This window comes from Anser anser, assembly GCF_964211835.1.
Source record: "Anser anser genome assembly, chromosome: 11".
In the NCBI taxonomy this organism is placed as follows: domain Eukaryota; kingdom Metazoa; phylum Chordata; class Aves; order Anseriformes; family Anatidae; genus Anser; species Anser anser.
This window is the reverse complement of record NC_139732.1, coordinates 15,387,077-15,402,787: the sequence shown is the minus strand read 5'-3', so window position 1 is coordinate 15,402,787 and position 15,711 is coordinate 15,387,077. Positions and strand designations below refer to the sequence as shown.

Here is a 15,711-nt window from a genome sequence, read left to right as displayed (position 1 = left end):
TAAACTGTGTATGGTTTGGTCAACTGGCCCTTCTTCCAACCAAAACTCAGTATCATTTCTTAAATAATAAAATCAGATAGCACTGTTAGAGCAACTGGGCACTGAGTCCTACCTACCCCGCATTCATAGAACAAAGATTATAGAGAGGTAAAATACAAAAAGCAACCAAGATGAAGGAGAACCTGGTTTTATACCTGATAAATAGGACATTGAAAATTTATGGTAAGCTAATAAATAAAACCATACGGAGAATACTATAAAATCTAATAAGGGGAACTGCTTTTCACTCTTGTAAAAACAACCAGCTATTTTGATGTATGTTCCAGACTCCATCCACCACCTTGTCTAACCTGCTTAAAATAGTAAGTCAACAGTTTTATCAGTCTCAGCTGAAAAAAGTTGTACATAGAAGCTGTCACGAAATAAGTAAAAACATTGTAGCAGCACCTTTTAGAAAAAAAAATAGACATGTTTATGAATTGTAACACTGGAAATCAACAGTCTTAAAGGCAGACATGAATTTACACACCTTGCTGTTGGGTAAAACTATTTGTCTGATACAACTGCATTTTTGGAGAGCGGCCCTCGTACTTCACGTACACACACCAAGTAGGATGCAGCCCTGCACAGATCACACAGCCCAGGACATGTTGGGCTTCTTACTCTTAGCTACTAAGAAATCACATGCCGGCTATAGGGCTTTCCTCAGTGTCCACTTTTTTTTTTTTTTTTTTTAAGCTTTAAACTGCATGCCTCCTTCAGCACAACCCTGGAAAAGTTTTACCAGTTCCAGCCACACGTTTCCAAACACACTACTGGTTCCTATTACCATATTTTTTTCAAGGAACGCAAAAATAGAAACTCGTTCTTTCATTAGCAATATCCTCCTCTCTAAGATTGGCTCTGTTTTTCTTTTATACTCCTAGTCCCACTTGTTCATCAACAGCTCCAAGTATAAGTCTCAAATATCTTATACGCAGAAAAACAGAGCCAGCAGAGCCTGGAAATAAATAAATCATAGTATGCTAAATCTGGGAAATTTTCCCTAAAATGCAATAGAAATCCCTAGCGTAGGGAATCAAACAGTCTTCAGAGCACATCTGCTCATATCCAACCTCTGCAAGCTATACCGGTGAAATTCCAAAGAAGTTTTCTCGAGCTACTCGGTTTAACTTCTCTTAGTAAGTAAGATGTCCTAGAGCATGGGAATCTGCAGTTCCTAAGGGAGTAATAAAAAGGGGAGATGGGAAGGGAAAGAAAAGATCAGTTACATACATTATATTTTGTAAATCTCATAACCTGGGTTTTATTTGCTAAAAATGGAAAGCTGAAGCTGCTTTTGAGACTGTTATAAAAATATAATGTATCAGTTTCCCTTGGCTCTCTTGTTCATTAAAGTTTTCTTTTTCTCCCTCTCCTTTAAGAAAACTGCCCTGCTGCAAAGGGCATTAGAAACAAGGATTGCATTTCAACTGAAGACAGAGTGAGCAAAAAAGCTTTCCTAATTACGTTGCTGATTACTTGAACAGTCCTCCATTTGACAATACAATTATACTGAAAGAGAAGAGATTGTCTTCATTACACTGGAAAGAGGAGAAAGTGGTGTGGGTTTTTTTTCTGCTTTAAAATTTATGGACTATGAGCTGGACATATAACCTTCATTTGAACTCCAAAAGGTCAGATAAACTTTCTAAAAATACCAGTTTTTTCCTTGCACAAATATCTGTGCTATATAATTCATACTTTATGTTCTTTCCAGTAGCTCCTTCACCTACCAGGGACAAGCTAACCTCAAAGTCTAGCAGTAACAGTGCGTTCCAGCCAGCCTCTGTTACTGGTTCTATTTCAATGTCTGCTCTACTCTATTTCTATTTTTATTACACAGAAGTCAGCAAAAAGTCATAATGATCCTGACACATCTGGCAGTGCCAGAGGTGCAATATAGCCCAATATCATAGGAACACTTAATTAGCTTTAAAAAAGGGGAGGGGTGGTGGTGTGGTGTGATAAACTACCAGAGCAAGCCCTGTCTGCAGAAGGTAATGCCATAGAGTGACAATGGTAAGGGCAGAATGGCGATGATTGCTATGCTGGAAGTCATCATCTTCCTAGGTTTAACCTTCTAAATAGTTTAAACATTCATTCTTCAACCACTTTTTAACATGGTTTTCCAAATGGGTGGCTCAGGAAGGCTGCACGTCCGTCCCTCCCTTTCCTGATGGCAGTGGAAAACCCCAGCTGGCTTCAGTTATGAAGCTAACTGAGTTCAGCTGGCTGTCAAGCACACTAAGATGGCTACAGACAGGACTCAGGACCCCACTCTTGCACTGATACCCTCCCCAGACACTTTCCAGTGTCTGGCTACATTTGGGTACATTCCTGGGAGCTGAGCACGAGACAAGAATAGCTCTGTTTTGAAAACCAAATGGGAAATGGGGAAAGGTTAGCAAGAAACAGCAGTTTCCCCATAGTACCAAGTACTGCTCTTCTAGTGCAGAACAGCTCTTAACTGACAACACTGTATTAAGCCACAGTCATCAGCTCAGTTACATTTGTGAGTTTGAGGTTTATCTGGTTTCATGGAGCATGAAGTTGCTCTCCTTACACAGAAAGTCCATTTGCTCTGTGTCACGTAGGCCTGCTCCACCAAGGCACAGACAGATTTTCTTCGCGGCTGCCCTTCCAGCTGCAGACATGGTCGGGGCCCAGCTGCAGGCAACCCAACAGCACCCCAACCCCAGGTCCTGCAACCCAGCCATCCCGCCAGGCTTCCTAGTGAAACTTGTTCCTTTTAGATGCCTCAGTCCCACTAACCATGCTATGTGATGCAAATGAAACAGAAAAAGAGAGCACAACTTGAAGGCACCTTATTCAATGAACGCTGACTTGAACCAGCGATAGACACACCCTTAACAAAGCAGCTACCTAAACATACCATTCACATGTTTAACTATGTCCTTTTCAGGCTAATTCATTTGATTATTTCAAGATGAAGAAAGCTCAACAATTAGCTGCCATTTAACAACTGGAAATTAGTTAATAGTATTTTACAAATACTGGCAGATATGAGTAGTGGGACTCAGGTACAATTAAAGTTGCTCATTATAGAGCACTGCAAGCTTGTTTACTGTAACTGCAGTAGGTAATTTTTCCCTTCTGCTTTAAAAAATAAAAAGCCTCATTTACACTATCCCCAATGGTTCAATTTCAACCACAGTTTTTAAGGGCAAGGTTTTGAGGAAGAAAGCAAGAATTGTGCTAGTAGTCATATAACTCATTACAGGAATAACCTGAGCATTTCTCTGTAACAGGATAGGCACGTTTCCACTGTAATTGCTATCAACAGCACAAATAATCTTGCTTCAGGAAAGTAGCATTTGGATTTATTTTCCTATGTTGGGCCTAAGTTTATCAAGAAAAGAAAGCTCAAGTTCCACTGTCTAGCCCTTTTAAGTAGCTCAAAGCAGTAAGTGCAAGTATCTCAGTCCTACAGCTGAGAAACTTCTCCTCGAGTTGCACTCCATTACACAGCATCACTTATATATCCCTATATCATCCTCTTACATATACAAGCGTATATATATACTCAAAAGACACATATGCATATAAGTACACCACATTAGAGAGCAAGGAAAGACCTTTTTAATTCTTAAGAAATAACTCCTAGAACAACCTACCTGCTCCTGTTTAACCCCTTATTCATGAGCAAGCCTCCACAAGAGCACCCACAAAGCTCTTTTAACAAGCACACTCCTTCCCACCAGGTGTGCCTCATAATACCAGCAGCTGCTCATCCTCCCTTCACTTGTAAGGTAGTGAGAAAGCGGGGAGAGGTACCAATCGTTGCTGATTTCAACAGGATTAAATGCAAAAAATCTAAGTTCTAAAAAATCTAAGCTACTTTCCACACTGAGGAGGACCTCAAATTCTGTCCTGCGGTTCTACACTGACATTTTATTAGTTAATACCTTACAAATTTCTTCTAACAATTTTGATTGTGCTAAGCAAGATCCCACACTTAAATTCAATGGCACACAACCTGACTTGGCACGATCACTACTCCTCTGTTGCCCATTCTCTTGAGCCAACAAAGCAAGGAAGTGACATTTAATAGAATACCTCATCAGATTATGGGTTGAGCTCTTTGTAGCACTGAGAGAATGGGAGCCTGGAAAGAAGCTGGAACATCCATTACATTTTAAATATTAAATATTTCAAAGGCTTTCTACAATTTATCACGCTTCAAAAGTTTTTGACGTTTTTGATTTTTCTGTGCCATTTTGCAGGTTCTTAATTCTAAAATCTATCTATACATTTTGTCATGTTCCTTTTACAATAAACTAAAATATAGCTGATTTTTTTAATTGCATGAACAAACATGATCTGAAATTATTTTAGAGAATTCTGAAGTTCATTAGTAATTACGAAGTATGCTTCTTCCGTAGTTGACTCTTCAAGCTTAAGCTTGCTAATGGATTGCACAAATCTGCTCTGTTTTCAGCACTTACCAAGATGATTTTAAATCCATACAATTTCCTGTGTGAATGAATATGAACAAATGTTTGCAAGATGAGGCTTTACAGCTTCCTGTTTTCAAATGGAAATTTAATTTTCTTTTGGTTTTTCATTCTTTCAAATATTCAAATTGTAAATTCAAATGGTAAAGATATATAGCAAATGAAATATGCAGTAATGCAGTGGGTAGTTGAGATTTTATCGGATCTCATTTGGCTGAGCTCCATAATTCAGATAGTTACATATGAAAAACCTGATTAGATAGATTTTCATCAAAATAGCAATAAATAACCTATTTCATTTTGTGGTAATTTGTATGTAAGCAGCTTACAGTTTATTCCTTTTCAGTTATTAGTTGAATATATTCTAAGCATATTTATTCCTACAAACCCTTTATTTCCTTTGCTAAGTTTTATTATTTCCAACATAAGAAATGATATCTGCAGAAACATAGGTCACAGAATCAAGTCCTGGATACACCAGACATCACCATGAACTTCAGATTTACTTTCTCTGAGAGTTCACTGCTGGATAACAGAGTCAGGAACTCCACAAAAATCTCCTGCCAATCCAACAGATTTCAAAACTACAGACAGGCAGCAATAAAAGCCCTAGCAGAAGTGAAAAATTCTATCTCCTCAAAACATACTGATGTTTACATAAAACCGAAAATGTTTGCCAGAAAGTTAATATAAATAGGCACTAAAAGCATGTATATTTTTCTCCCAGGCAAATGACCCCAAAATCAGTGGCAGCAGCCCCTAAAGGCAAAAGTGCAGGCAGAAATCCCCAGGCTGAATCACGGCCCTTTCTTTGTTCTGCTTTCAGCACTGGGAAATTAGGTGCTGGGAATGTCTGGTGGCTCTTGGACCACAAGTGGGAGGTGGGAGAGGCGCGATGAAGCAGCTTTATGGTTGTTTTATGTACTCCTTGCTGGCCTCTGAACTGCGAGGGCTCTGCTGAACGGCTCCCTTGGTCGCCTTCAGGCCCGTTCCTGGGAATCAATGCTGCGAGAGCCGTCGAGGCTTTGGATTTCTCAACTTACTGCTGCGCTGCTGGATACTGAAGTGGCTGGTGACTAGTAATATTACAGTTCTTGTAAAGCCCCCTCCCCCAGATGAGGAGAAATCTGGTTTACATTACAGCATGCCTTCTAACCCCGGCGCATTCCTCGCCCACAGAGCTGCCTCCTCCCAGCGCTCCCGTCTGCGCGGCCGGGGCCAGGAAGCTCCTTACACGGCCCTAATAAGTTCAAGGCTGCAAGCTCAGCCCGACCACTGGTGTGTGAATCACAGGCAAACTTTTGAACTGTGTGTTTCTCACTGGAGCTCACACCTGCTATTTGTTTAGCTATGGATGATACTGACTGAATTTGAACAGAAGAAAAACACTTCTCCTTTGAAGACGCTGGTGTAATTTATTTGGCTATTTCTGGCCAGTTCCTGAGGAACATGATACATGTCTGAAGGACTTAAATAAGCTTGTTCCAATTTATATTATTTTCCATTATGAAGTATGGCACACAACGAGCATGATTTCCAATGTATTATGCTAGAAAAAGCAGCCTCCTGTGCTAATGTCACCAGTCAGTAGGGGCTGTTAGCAGCCCTGACACTGAAACTGAAGGGATGGGGTTATTAATGTTCCCAAAATATCTCACTAAAGATATTAACATCCATAAATTATGCCTACTCTTTCAATGCCAGCAGTAGGTCTGGTTGAGGTTCTCTGTCACTGCTAGCCCCGCAACTTTACCTACACACTGTGCTATTGGAGCCGTTCACAAAAAGACATCTGCCAGTAAAATTTGAGGTGTCTGAGTTCTGAATCTCTAAATGTTGTGAATTTACAGCCTTCTATAGAAAAAAAATAGAGCTGGATGAGAATGAAGATGCTTCCAACTTGGAAGATACATACATCAGCCATGTTCTTGCAAGCGGTTTTAGAAAGTGAAAATCCTAGTGATAAAATTAACCACCAAAGATTAAAAAAAAAAAAAAAACACATTTGCCCTCCAATATTTTCAAATACCTCTGAACAGCTACGTTGACAAATAAATCTCTAAACAGAGTGCCAGCTCTTCTTTTAGCATGAGTGTGTGGAAGTATTCAAAAAGAACGAACCAAAACCAATGGTTCAAATACATACACAAACAGGCACAGCTTCAGATCACACTTTTTTAATGGAAGTAAATTAGCAGAAAATAAAATTAAAACAAAACAAATAAAAATAGGCATCTTCAAAGACCTAACTAATTTTGGATGCAGACTTCAAGTGCTTCCCCCGGGAGCTGGCACAAAGAATCCCTGCAGCTTTGCAGCATGTCCCATTGACAAAGGTAGCACTTCAGCAGGAAAATCTCTTGTGTTTATATTACAAGTAGGTCAGAGAGGCACATATTTTTACTAACTTTCCTCTGTGTATTTAGAAGTGGTCTTCCATTAGCATTTAGGGAGGATTTCTCTACTTTGAAAATAATTAATTTTTATTAAGTTTGACTTCCATGATCAGAGAAATCTCTTTTATATGCTTAAGATACTGATACATGGTTACATTTCTGTAGAAGATAAACTGATAAAAACTAAGGAAATGACTTACTGCAAAGTCTGCTTTCACAAAACTCACTACTGGTTGAAATGATTTGTCAGTAGCATCTTTTCTCACATATGAATGACAAAGGATGCAAAGTCTAGAGCATTCTGTTTGGAGTCAAATGCAGATTGTATATTTCAATTCCTTCTATTAATTGCTTTGTTGTGAAATTCACCCTAAGAAAATACTTTCTTTATCAGTTGACTCCACTTCAATTCAGTATGAAATCCACTCAGTATTCTTTTTTATTTTATTTTATTTTTTTTTAATTTTGTCTTTTGTCTGGACCAAGTTATTTCTAATTTATTGCTGTATATCATTTGCAATAGGATCCTTCAAGTTTCCTCTCTTAATTCGTGACACCTGGTTTTTGTTATTTTTAAGACAGACAAGGACACTAGGGCATTCACTCCACACATTGTAAAAACAACTCTTTAAAAGGGTGGCAGACACATGCATTAAAACAGAAACAACTCCCCCTATGTTCCTGAAAACTTAAGAGTTCATTAGAGTTGGAGCAGCGTTCCGGCTTCATATGGAAGAGGCTTTTTTTTGTTCAGCTCTGCGGTGAGATGTCACAACTGAACAGGGCTACCTCGTGTATACAGAACAAATTCATTCCAGTTGAGCTCAGGAGGCCAGGCAGGGCCTGCGGGCCTCCCCTCCGCAGCTGGGAGCCATCACTGCCCCCGGCGCTGATGCCTCAGGACCGAGAGAGCCTCATCGTGTGCAGGGAATTCGAAACCCCGCTGAATTTAGTGGGAGTACTCAGTTTGTCTATGATTTTAAGGTGAAAGTTGAAAAGGCTTAAAAGTATTTAATGATTCTATGATTCTATTTCAAACACATATTGGGATTGATAACGGCATTCATTTTACATTTTTGACCTATTCATGGTAATGTCACATAACCAGTCCAAAGGACTGACTCGAGCTTATGCAAGGAAAGCCAAGCTCCAGCACAGAAAGAGCTGTTAGGTCAAACATATGAAAAATCTTTCATTTCTTGTCCAATTTTACAGCACATCTCTCTCTTTTTTTTTTTCTCTCTCATTTTAAAGCACCCTGTAGTTCATCTTGAGCTCATTTTATTTTGTTAGTGTATTAAAATTAGTGAGAGGAAAGTTGCCTAGCTGGTACACTATTCCCCATACACCACTGACGGCCATTTTGCAATGTAACACAATTCCGCCTGAATTTTAAAAATGAACAATGCCAGAAGGCATGCAATAACATTATGAATGTGTGTGGTTTTTGTCTGACAACAATAAACAGAGAAGCCTGTCATGGGCAGATAGAACATTTTGAAAAATTGAAGACATCTAATTACAGTGTTATAGACTTTGAAGAATTATTATAACAAAATACTCTGTGGCAATAAATCATACTTTGCTCACATACACAAAACCCTATTGAACCTCAATAAGTAATATGAAACACTATTGTACAAAAATCTGAAGTTACAGATTTAATATTTTCAGCTGTATATTTACAACTGGTCACGTAGCGTTGTTCTGTTGCACCATGAACATCTTATCTTTCCAAGGCTTTTACATTCTTTTGCTGACTTTACCCTAGAGCAGCACTGCCTGCATAGCAAGGTAGTGACAACAAAAATACATGATTTCAAGGTCATTTTCTCTTTTTAGTAATTCTTAAGTAACTCAGACTAAGTAGGATTACTAATGCTAGACTGCTTTTCTTTAGGGAGGTCCTTAGGAAAAGCCTTGAAGAAAGGAAAGTAATATGTGATTCAGATGTAAGAGCGTACAGGATTTGACAGAGTTAGGTCCGTTGCTTTCTTTCTCTGCATGACCATGGTTTTACCCATTCCTTACAACGTGCTAAGCTCCTATTATTAAAATGCACTGTCATGTTCTGAGAATCTTAATCTCATTTCATGAGCACTACAGCATTGATATAGTATCACTTGTGTTAATTTTCCCTTCAATAGTCAGTCACTACCTAAAACATATGGCCATTATTTTCAAGGACAATAATCAAAGGAGATAGAATTTGAAATTCTTGTTTAGGTATTTAAGAACTTGAAAGCGTGTTTTAACTTCAAAGATGATTAGTAGGCCCATTGACTTCAGCAAGTGACTGAAAAACCAAACTGGCTATATCAGGGATCAAGTTTTAGAAGCCAATTTTCAAAATAGTGTTCTTCAGAGAGCAATACACTTGTATTAAAATGGCAATTTGGACAATAGCCAAAGCCTCAGCTATTCTAAGTTCCATGAAAACGTTCATTTATGCAAATCTCCAATAGCTTCAGTGCAGGGATACAAAATTATATTAGCAGCAAAGAAGTGCTAGATATAAGTTAAGACTTGTACTGTTACTGTGTTATCCAGGATGCTTCCCTTAAAATTCTTAAGCAAGGGGTGATACTACCTGCATCCATAGTATGGGACTGGACTGCTGATAGAAAGACTTCGAAAAGCAAAGAGATGAAGATGACCATTAAAGATATTTTACAAGCCCAAGCAATTTCCTGTACATGTCCTTATTTCTGCACAAGAAGTATCGCATTGTATAAAACTATACTTAGACCCTTTCAAAACATGGGATATGCAGTAAAAAAAAAAAAAAAAAAAAACAGAATCCATGAGTCTGACATTTTAAAACTGCTATGAGAATACTATGAAAGGCATAAGCATAAAGAGAAAACTTTAAAGATAACGATAATTCATTTTTCCTTTAAAGCCCTCAAAACAAACATTGCTGACAACATTCTGCAAAATATATACTGGGATAATAAAAATAAATCTTACGATTCACAGAAAAGACAATCTCAAAAATTTGTTGTGATTTGAAGAACTGAATTCATGACTCATTAAACACTCTGATTTTCACAAACCGTTCATCACCCACGCACTGAAAATCAGGCTGCTAAAAGAATTTTAAAGATTCTTCTGAAAACCCAAAGCACCCAAACTCACAGGTGACTTGAGAAGCTACATAACATATAGAATGATATGACATATAGAATCTGTATTTTTTTTATCATTATTATTCCTTTGCCACTAGTAAAACTTGAAAGAGTACTAAGTGCATTCTGCAGATAAACTGAAAACCAGAATTCATTATAGAACTAGGAGTGGCTAAACAATTTATTCATTGAATTTTGCCCTCTTCCCTCAAACTAACTATTCACAAAGAGATTTTAATATCAAGATAGCTTTTATTATTCATATTGTTCTCTAAATCATTTATAAAAACGTATTTCAGCAAAGGTTTTTTAATGACATAGTTGCTATGTAAATGTTCAATTCATTGCAAACTTCACATGGGCTTTTTAGACTTCCTAATTGGCAGTTTGAAAATTTTAGTGGGAAAATGAAAGGAATGAAAAAAGCTGGAAAAGTCTCCTATGAACCTTAAATTTTCCCCAAAAATTCTACAATATTTCATCATTGGCTGTCAAATTTTTGCCAAAAAATCATGTACATATGAAGGTTTTATGAAATAAAAATAAATAATAAAACATACAGTTTTGCTATCGTGGTCTATGTTTGAGTCCAGAGGGGTGGTAGGATAAGCCCTTTGCACTTAGTATTCACTGGAGCAAACTCAGGTCCAAAAACTAGCGCTGAAACCTGCAGTATGCAAAGTGATCTCGTGATGTGTTGTCAATATTTGCGTTAGGATGAAAAAGAAAGCCACAGAAACCATACAGCTCTGAACAACTCTGAGACAAGACTATACGCAAATGAAAAGGTTGAAGGAACTTGAGCTTTTAAAAGGAACTCCAATAAATGAAAAAGAAGCAAGAGATTGTAATAAAGAGAAATTTGAGAATTATTTTAACTTGACCTCATGAATTGCACAAGATAGCAAACTACAAAGGGAAGAAACAGTAGCATGTTGAAAAAGTCCTGTATTGCACGAACAAAACAAAACAAAAATAACAGCTTTATGATAAGAAGAATCTGAAGAATTCTTATGAAACCCGAAGTTCTACATGTAGAATTAACCTCCATCACCTCTCTCTTCTGTAAGAGTTCACAGAAAAGACATCCATTGTCACTGACTTGAACAAAGATGAAGAAAGAAAGAAACCTATGCAGATCTCTACTTATCCAGCCAAGCTGCAGAGAAGCCATCACAACGCACCTCCAAATTAAAACGGAATTATGCAGATGAAACGCTTCCTTTCAAACTGAGATGACATAAAAGTACCAGAAGGTTGAAATAAATCAGTAGGCTGAGATTGGCTCCAACGGCTGAGACATACAGTGCAGAGACCTCTGCTTCAGCCCAGGAATACTAACTTTGAAAGTAAGGGGATTATGACCTATACAAGGCTGTATGTTTTTAAGGCGGAGGGAGTATTTTAACCTTAAAACACAGAGTAAATTGGTTCTTCCATTGTCTTTAATGCAGACAGGATACAACATTCAAAGTATCTCAATTTCTGCTGCAAGTAGGATTATTATTATAGAAAAAGTTCGAGAACAGAGTCCTCAGGTTCTGTGTGTGCTGGAAAAACAAATAATCAAGTGACAGTGGAAGTGAACCAGTGCTTTACTCCTGGAAAAAGTAAATAAATTATTTCATTTTTGCAAGGATCAGATTTGAAAATTATTTTTCATATTAAAAAAAAACAAATGAACAAAACAAAACATAGCCCTATGTTTAGAACAGTTTGGTATTCAACAGTGACAATTTCAAATGACAAAGAAATATTTTCTCTGGCATGATGCTGAATCTGTGTGAGATGATGACCCATATGGTATTTGACATGTATGCCTCAAGATCTTGATTTAGCCAAGAATGCTACAAAAAATATTTATGCACTTTTCTTATAAGGAGAACGGTAAAATATACTATTTTCTTTTTCCTGTATAAAACGATAGTTGCTGATGGGTGGGATAACATAAAACTGAGCCCTCACAGAGGAGGTGCTCAGTGCAGACATTCTCTTCTACAGACACACAAAAATATCTGTTTGTTTTGCAGTTTTCATTTCCCAGAACAAAATATTTGTGAGATGTTTGTGTTGGTTTCTAAATAGCTTACAAAGTCCAAGCCTTGAAGGTTTCCAAATGGAACAGCAAAGTTTGTCAGTGATATTAACATTTGGTTTACTTTTCTTCTAAATTCTTTTTTGTGTGTGTGTCCTAAAACAACATTTGGAGAGAAAGACTACAATGCTTGTGGTTTGGGTTTAGTGTGTGTGTGTTTGAATACCAAATTCTTTCAGAAATAGGGTAAGATCAGACACAACTAAAGAAAATATCCAGCTTGTTCCAGAATCAGCCAGAACTATCAAAATAATTGCAGTCACTGGATGATAATCTACTTTTGGTCCAGCATGTGAAAGAAAGCATCAAGTGTTTCATATTCAACAGCACTATTAAAACAAAAATCAGCCAATGGCCTCAAGATGTATAATACATGTAACCATACAAACCTGTATCTCCTAAGAACTTCTGAAGTGGATCAGAGATCACACTGGACTCTGAGAGAAAAGGCCTGTAAATGGTTGTTTGGGTTTTGTTAGATAACCCTTGCCACTGTCATTTCAGATTTTCATGGCTGTGATTCAGCAGAGGAAGCTGAAAGAATATTAAACAGACGAAGAGTAATGAGAAACCCAAATGTCAAGTGTTTTCTCTGAATTTAGTAAGACACAATGGATTTACCTACCACGAGCCTGACTTGAACCAAGTTAAGTTTTTAAGCATCCAGAACATCCTGTGGTAAGAAGTTCAAGAAGCTCTGCACAAATTAACTAACTACACATGGTGTGAACAAGTGCCTGTTTGCTCCAGTCCTTTTCTAACTTTTTTCCTATTTCCTGTTCATAAAAAGCAATGAATAATCAATCTCTGTGCCGTGCAATCTATGGGACTCATTCTCATTTGCCTCCTCGGCACCCCTTCTCTTCCCTAGGCTGGGGTGCCCTGGCCTACATAATTGTTCACAGTCCATAAGCCATCTCATGCTTTTGATCATCCCTGTTGCCTTTTCCTGACCCTTTTCCAATTCTCTGATATCTTCTTTGATGTAGCAGAACCACACACAGTATTCAAGACGCAGATGCATCACAGACTTATACAGCTGTGCTTATAATAGACTTATAAAGTGTGTTCCTTTCTCAATACTTCCTACTATCTGATTTTCTCTTTACCAATTACTGTAGATTAAGCTAACACTTTTCTTAAGCTTTAATTTCTAGCTCTATTTTTCCTAGAACTACCTTGTTGCTGAGTTGTATTGGTCAACATTATCCATTCATTCTTTCATATATACAGGTTTTACTCCTGCTGATCGTATTTATCTGCATTTAATTTTGTGTGCTATTTCAAAGCCAAGTCACAGAGGAACTTCTAAGGTCTTCCTGTAACTCTTTGAAACAAGCCCTTGTTAAGCAGTAGTAAGGATCTACAAGGATTTAGCAAAGACTTGAAAGGGTTTTAACAAAAAGATTCAAAATGGTAGCTGTTACAGCTAACTTAAAAATCAGAATGGTAGAGGTTAATAAAGATAGTTAAGGATGAAAAAAAAAGTCAGTTTATGCATGGAAATACAGGAAAAAATATTTCACCTTGCTTGCATTCCTTAAAGTTGTTCTTACATTTGTTAAGGCAAAAAAAGTCATTAGTGAACTAATACACTGTTTATTGAATTGCTTTTGGGGGGCTTGGTTTTTCGCCCTAGTTTTACAGTGACCACCCCTTTCAGTTTATGTCCTTGTTACAACTACTGTTAAAGATACTACAGGTACTTTAAGCTATTTATGATAAACAAAAAAACAACCCCCACACCCTTAGATTTTTTCTGCAAAACTGGTAAATTTAAAATGAATAAACAATGAATATATACTGGCTATGATGACTGGAACAGTAGCACAGCACTCTTTCAGAAACACATATCTAACAATGTTTTCAAGATTTTTTTCTATTTATCTTCACCACAGAACTTGGTTTTTAACCTTCACACCACCAGCACCAAAGCAGCTCTCTTGGGTTCACATAGGGAAATTTTCAACATACTAAGGAGAGTCAACTTGAAACACAGCCATGTATTGTGTAACAAACATTTAATTTTGGCTTTCATAAGACGTATGTTTATAAAATACCACGTTGCAATAAAATCTACCTTCCTACCTAGTTACTGATGTTTCATATGTTATATTCCTTGAGCCAACACAATGCAATCAAAGGATATTAATGTTGTAACATGACTAATTTAATAAGCCATGTCTGCCATCAGCATTGCTAGGGAACATTGACATTACGTGGCTTGAATCAAGGGAAGGTTTGCAGAGAACTCTCCTGAGGTGTGTTTGGATGTATTCCAGACGATTGTATCTGACATTTTCCCAGATACAGTTTATTTAATGAAATATCTCCTATATGGTCAAGCAGGTAAAAATATGTTGATGCAGTTAGAGGAACGGAAAATTGAGAAATCTTTTTATAGCAAAATTTATCTAGAAGCAAATGTCATATTGAAATAAAACAGTTTTCTTCAGACAGTGGGCACAGTTCTGCTTTCATTAAACAGACAGAAACTAAACATCTCTAGCTAAAATTGAGATAATTGTCTCATGCAGCATACCTTCTCACTGGAGTCTTCAGGTTGGCAAAAATGTGACCAATAACCAGGCATCAAGGTGTATTTGGACTAAAAAGATTTGTATATTTTGCAACCTTAAATAATGTTGCTAGATAGATGAAGGTGGAAAATGTAGAGTCAAAACCACTTGTGAACAATCTGGCACCATCAGAACTGTTTAAAAGGATACTACTGACAAATGTTTTCATTAGTTAAATTAGTCGAACGTACCAAGGACATCTTACACATGATTTTGTTGCCGATAACCAAACAGCAGTTTGACTGACAACCTCTTACTAAATTAAGCAAGTAAAAAAACAACACACAAAAGACAGCCTCTGAGGGCAATAAAGATGACTGTCTGATAAAGAAGAGAGAGGAGAAAAGAAACAGTCAAAAACAAGTAAGACAGCCGAGAGTCCAGAGAGAGACTGTATGTCCTTAACACTGACCTCTGAAAGGAAATAACTTTGTATTCTATGTATACATGTATCTAAATCAGTCTCCTCCATTTTTTAGTCGTAAGTAACTGCTCTTAAATATACATTGTAAAGCAGTCAGTAATTGTGCTTGTTGCATGATCCCAGGTCACATAAGAGGCAGGAAAGAAGTTCAGCAGGCCTGCTCCTTACCAAGGGAAGAAGTGAGAAGGAAAGGCAGCAGCTGGAGCTTTCACCCCAAACACTGTCTAACTGACTCAAGCTGCAGCACCGGTAGAAGGTTAGTATTTGCTTCCTGTGCCAGCCAAAGAGCTGAGCAGCACAGTTTTTCAGGGGACCCTTCCAGGAATGAGACAATGCAGTTCCCTCCCATGACAAAGGTAAAGAGGCAGAAACTCAACACAAAATTCTCATTTCATCAAGACCTTAACTGGAGCTGAGATTCTAGTACCAAATGGACAGGTACTAGAGCATAGGACAAAGGAATGATTTCTTCATTATCTCTTTTTAAGTGAGTGTGTATTTGTGTGTATATATGTAAACACACAAGTACACTACAAATTGTATATACAAGTACATATATTAAGCACAATATG

General features: G+C 37.5%; 1 protein-coding gene across 16 annotated transcripts in view; it reads right to left on the bottom strand.

Annotated features, from left to right (window-relative positions):
• CDH11 (cadherin 11) overlaps window positions 1-15,711 on the bottom strand; it is a 464,785-nt gene that overhangs the window by 284,239 nt on the left and 164,835 nt on the right. For 4 of the 16 annotated variants that reach the window (XM_083794684.1, XM_083794695.1, XM_083794698.1 and 1 more), the window contains one exon: window positions 12,526-12,670. The exons of 11 other annotated variants lie outside the window; for them this stretch is intronic. The gene's annotated coding sequence lies outside the window, so the exon portion shown is untranslated. Of the gene's footprint in view, window positions 1-12,525; window positions 12,671-14,678; window positions 14,785-15,711 lie in introns of those variants that run through there. One more of the 16 variants, XM_083794693.1, reaches the window with a different exon arrangement.